Source organism: Odocoileus virginianus, chromosome 3 (genome assembly GCF_023699985.2).
Source record: "Odocoileus virginianus isolate 20LAN1187 ecotype Illinois chromosome 3, Ovbor_1.2, whole genome shotgun sequence".
Lineage (NCBI taxonomy): Eukaryota > Metazoa > Chordata > Mammalia > Artiodactyla > Cervidae > Odocoileus > Odocoileus virginianus.
Genome location: NC_069676.1, coordinates 90,178,221 through 90,183,871, shown reverse-complemented (window position 1 = coordinate 90,183,871; position 5,651 = coordinate 90,178,221). Strand labels below are relative to the sequence as shown.

At 46.5% G+C, this 5,651-nt stretch overlaps 1 non-coding gene across 1 annotated transcript; it reads right to left on the bottom strand.

Annotated features, from left to right (window-relative positions):
• Window positions 1-5,352: 5,352 nt before the first annotated feature.
• On the bottom strand, window positions 5,353-5,425 carry TRNAC-ACA (transfer RNA cysteine (anticodon ACA)). The gene has a single exon. It is a non-coding gene; the product is annotated as a tRNA-Cys (tRNA).
• Between the last annotated feature and the right edge of the window lie 226 nt (window positions 5,426-5,651).

Here is a 5,651-nt window from a genome sequence, read left to right as displayed (position 1 = left end):
TTCTGAAAACAACTGCCATTACTACGTTTTAGATTCTGTGACCTGTCAGCTAGACACAAGCACAGAAGCAGACAGTTAAGAGCATCAGGTTATAAAAATTACTGAGGTACACTGCATACGATGCAATTTGTGAAATACCAGAAATACAATCTATTTGTGGAGGAGAACCAATTTATATCTCCTGTGTAATGAGGCATTTCACAAAGAGACACAATTGGACAATGACTGCTTGGAATTCAGGAAACAGCACTACATGCTCCTTCTCCATCAGCGCTAATGTACTCTAGCTGCTAGTGCTTCTCCCTGCAGTATATCATCTCCTTCTAGAGGGTTCCACAAAAGATGAGTCAGCAAATGGCAACTGCCTGCACAATGCAAATTTTGCTTTTTCTTCCTTGCTTTTCAGTCTAAAATGAAGATACCTCCTAGTTTAGTTTGTTCTCAATGCTTTCTTTAAATAGAGCACTTAATGATTCCTAAACTCTCTTTCTAGTCAATCAAACTCACATATCTAGTGATGTTTTCACCCTGGGTCAGAGCCATGATATTTGTGAAGCCAACTCTAGCACTTACTTATTACTATTTTTAGCTTAAAGGTTGATTTAGTTCATTGACTTTACTTCTGAGATTAAACCTTAATGTTAGAGAAAACCATGTGTCCATAGAAAAAGGATCTTTAGCATCAGGCCCAATACTATGTGCATTGCACCCGGCTGACATCTTTGGTAATGTTAGCTCCAGCTTTCACATAGCAACTGAGCTGAAATGATTTACTCCTTCTTGGACAAGCTAGAAATTGTCTCATAAGATTTATTTCTCCACAGCAATCAGCCACCACTATATTACCAATTCTAAGTCATGAGCTGAAGGCTCATTGGTCATTTTATATTTCCTATGTGAGTCACGATCAATAAATGTTAGAGAAGAAATAGCTTCTGTTCTTAAGAGTTCCTGGCTGCTTTCAGAATTTAATTTCATTACAGAGATGAGGAACAATCAGAAGCTATATATAGAACCTAAGAGAAGACAATAATCCTTAAACCCCCAGATAAATGAAAAGCCTATACTGTAGGTTTTTAAAGTCCTGAGACCAAACATCCTTTGGAAATCTGACCCAATGATTAGTGACTGAAGCAAACTCTTGCAATAGCTTAATTCCCTTCATTCTTTCTTTTGATGATCATTGTAGGGTGATTAAATTTGGGCTGGTCACAAGAACAAGGAGACAGAGAGACCTGAAGCTATAGTGATTCTAGTCAACCTGCCTCCAGGGAAAACGACAAAAGCTTTCACTAAGAGTAGGTTCCCCATTTGGCACATTTTCTAGGTGCATGCTCCCCTTTCTTCCTTAGTATTTGAGCCCTGATTTTAGGTAAGGCTGAAATCTACCCAGAAAGAAGTCTATTTCCCAATATCTTTTGCAACTGGTGGTAATCATGTAATTAAGCTCCGGCCAATGAGATGTGAACGTAAGGGAAGGCTGCTCAAATGGGACTGACTCAGCAGTCTGACTCTGAGCTCTTTACCTTTCCTCTTTCTCATGCCTTAAATGGCCTGTAACAATGGAGCTCCAGCAGCTATGGGGACTAGGAAGTGACCTTTAGGATGAAAGCCAGCTCTGAGCAGGAGGGAGAGAAAGACTGACAATGCTTTGGTCTATGACAGCTGTAGAACTGCCAAACCTGGCCTTGCAGGGAGGAGTGGAAATGAACCTCCACCTTGCTTAACTGCTGCAATCTTAACTGTTTGCTTTTAAGAGCAGCTGAATTTCGTGGAACTAATATGGCCATCAAAGAGTCAGACTTTCCAGTGTGGGAATTTCTTTTGCGTGTATGTGACTCTGTGACCCCCACAGACTATAGCCAGCTGGGCTCCTCTGTCCACTGGATTCTCCAGGCAAGAATACTGGAGTGGGTTGCCATTTCCCTCTCCAGGGGATTTTTCTGACCCAGGGAACGAACTTGGGTCTGCTGCACTGCAGGAAGATTCTTTACCTGTTGAGCCATCAGGGAAGCCTTGGAATTTCCTTTTACAGGGAGACAAGGCCTTGTATGTTACAAGACATTTAAAATGCCAACCCTTTTAGGAGTTTTTTGTAAGTCACTTAAAGTACAGATGTCTGCTAGCAACTCCTTTCCTGAGGGCAGATTTTTGAAGGGAAAGGCAGAGAATCTGAGGTTCCTGTGGGAAATTTCAAGAGTTCTAAGAAGGAAGAGAAAGAGTTTAGAAAGGGAGTTAAAGGTTGATTTAGCTGCTATCACATTTTAATCTTGGGCTTGTCCCCTCACTCCAGATGGATGCTGGGCTTCATTACCTGCCCGAGAGGCCCTGGGAGACTTGGAGGGGGGAACTGTAGGAATTCTAATAGCCTTCAGTTCAGTTCAGTCACTCAGTCGTGTCTGACACTTTGTGACCTCATGGACTGCAGCACGCCAGGCTTCTCTGTCCATCACCAACTCCTGGAGCTTGCTCAAACTCATGTCCATCGAGTTGGTGATGCCATCCAACCATCTCATCCTCTGTCATCCCCTTCTCCTCCTGCCTTCAATCCTTCCCAACATCAGGGTTTTTGGCTAAGAATACTGTTAAGTAGGTTATGGGTATTAAATGCATTTTCTACTTACAATACTTTCAACTTATGATGGATTTATTGGGATAAAAAGTGAAAGTCACTCGGTCGTGTCTGACTCTTTGCGACCCCATGGACTATACAGTCCATGGAATTCTCCAGGCCACAACACTGAAGTGAGGAGCACCACTGTAAACTGAGAAAGGCCTGTACATGCATTTGTGTGCGTGTGCTCAGTTATCTAACTGTTTGTGACCCTGTGAACTGTAGCCTGTCAGGCTTCTCCTTCCATGGGATTCTCCAGGCAAGAATACTGGAGTGGGTTGCCATGCCCTCCTCCAGGGCATCTTCCTGACCCAGGGATCAAACCTGCGTCTCCTGCATTGGTAGGTGGATTCTTTACCTCTGAGCCACCTGGGAAGCCCTGGGCATGCGTTATCACCAATCTAACCTTCATAAACTCTAAAACACAGGGTTGACAGCCTTAGTTTACAGACGCACAAGCTGATGCTCAGAGAGAGTAAAGATCTTCCGAAGCTCACTATCCAGGGCTCAAGCTGGGTGACCAACTAACTTGGTTTGCCCGAGACTAGGGTTTCCTGAGATGTAAGACTTTCAGGAGAGCATCAGGCAAACCAAGATGGTTTGTCACTCTAGCAGAGTCATGGCAAAGCTCTGTTATACCATCTTTAAACCCCAAGGAGCACAGAGCCCAGACAGAGCGCCTCAAGAGCTGACTCTAGCCTCCTAAGATGCTCAACTTGGCCTTGGACTCGGGAATCCGCTCTCCTCTCGAGAGGTGGACTCTGGAGTAGCCCTAGCAGTACTGTGTGATGGAACCAAAGTCTCCCCTGGTCTGTCTCCCCAGCCCAGGCTAGAACCCCCCAACTCCACACGCCCCGTAGCTAACAGCCAGGGAGAGCCCTATCCTGTCCAGGGAGCAGGTCCACGTGTTCTGTAGGGCAGAGGCTGGGTCCTTGCCCCACGGTGAAGTGTCCTCCAAATCCTTCTCCCTCAGTCTTCACCTGATGCAACCACTTCAGACAATTAAATTACCTTTAACAGTTTCCTATGAAAATGCTTCTTCTAGAGATTTTAAAGCACTATTATTTATGCTCACCTAGGCCACCTCATGCAAAGAGTTGACTCATTGGAAAAGACCCTGATGCTGGGAGGGATTGGGGGCAGGAGGAGAAGGGGACGCAGAGGATGAGATGGCTGGATGGCATCACTGATGGGCATGAGTTTGAGTAAACTCTGGGAGTTGGTGATGGACAGGGAGGCCTGGCGTGCTGTGATTCATGGGGTCACAAAGAGTCGGACATGACTGAGCGACTGAACTGAACTGGAAGGTGTAAAACGTATGAATTCAAAATAACCTCCAAATTCTGTCCCTTCCTATTCTATCTTATTCTTACTAAAGGGGGCCAATGGCATTTTGTGAGTGTGCCTCAATTTAAATACCCCAACTAATGGCCATCTAAGGCAGGGGTTCCCAGCTTGAGGTTTCAGGATAGAATTCAGAGGGTATATGAGCCTTCCTGAAGTTGTGTGTCCACGTGTGTGTGTGTGTCTTACAGGGTAGGAGGTCTGTAGCTTTTTACTACATTCTCAGGAGAATCTGTGACCAAAACAGAGTTGAGAACCACTGGTGAGATAACAAGAATTAACTGAGGAGAATTTTTATTTTTTTACAAAAGATGTCTTTGTTTTCTGAAATGATTCACAGTAGCAACTAATCCCAGTGTATGAAACTATGACTCAGGCTATGGCCTTGACATATAGCAAAGGAAGAAGGTATAAAGCCATAAGGAAGGGGTGGTCAAACCACAGCAGGGAAATGCAGCTGGAAGTTCCAGAGGCCAGGGCACCACGCCTAGTGGGGACAGAGCCAGAATCCTCAGACCCAGAGGAAAGCTGTGGGGCTCAGAGCTGGTTGTCCAAGATCTTCTAAGCCTTGTTGCCACTCACACGTCTCTAGATGATTGGGTTCTTATTTCCGGTGTTCTGTGAGTGTGTGTTGCAGAATAAATGAATTCAGTAACACAACTACTGGAGGCTGTAGGCCAGCGTCTGAGAACTCACACCCTGGAGTCCTGGGTTCACAGCTCAGGCTACACTTTGCAGCCACAGAATTCGGAGCAGTGGCCCTGACCTCTCTGAACTTCAACTTTCTGGGCCTCACTGGCATGAAAGCTGTCCCCTCAGAGACCTTCCCAGCAAAGGCTTGAAGCGGTGGTCCTTAACTGAAAGGGCCAGTGAGAGTCTTACCACCGTGATCCTCCGGCCAGCCCCCTTGGGCTCCCTGGTCTGCCTGGTTTCTGCAGCAGCAGACTGGGTCATATCCTCCTTCGGGGCTCGTCTCGGCCAAGCAGAGCCTCAAACAACACTTTTCGGCTCATGTGCCCCCTGATGAAGTCATCTGAGAGATGCGGGCAGACTACACGTGTGGGGCGATCGGAATGAGGACCACGAGCAACTGAGCTCCTTGTGCTTGAGCCTTCTCAGGGTACCCTGGGGCCTCCCCAGGGCCCAGGCTCAGGCTTGTGAGTCAAAGTCAGGAGTCCATCACTCTTCTGCTTTCACCTTCCCAAGCTCAGGACAGGAACGCGAGAATTCCTCTCCATAATTAATCTTCTTCAGGTTCAGAAAGTGAAAGTGAAGTCGCTCAGTCATGTCCGACTCTTTGCAACCCCGCGAACTGTAGCCCACCAGGTTCCTCCATCCATGGGATTCTCCAGGCAAGAGTACTGGAGTGGGCTGCCATTTCCTTCTGCAGGGATCTTCCTGACCCAGGGGTCGAACCTGGGTCTCCTGCATTGTAGGCAGACGCTTTACCATCTGAGCCACCAGGGAAGTCAGGTTCAGAAGAATTAAAAAAAAAAAAGAAGAAGAAAAGAAGAACTGAGTAAGAGGGACAGTCTGAGGACCCTCGGCAAAGCTGGGTCTGGGCTCCTACCTGAAGCTACTGGTCTGCCCGTATATTCCTTGAATTCTCCCTGAATCTTTGGACTCTACTGCAGGTTTATCTGTCTGAACAGTTTTCCCTCCCCCCACCCCCGCCCCGTAACAAATGAATCAT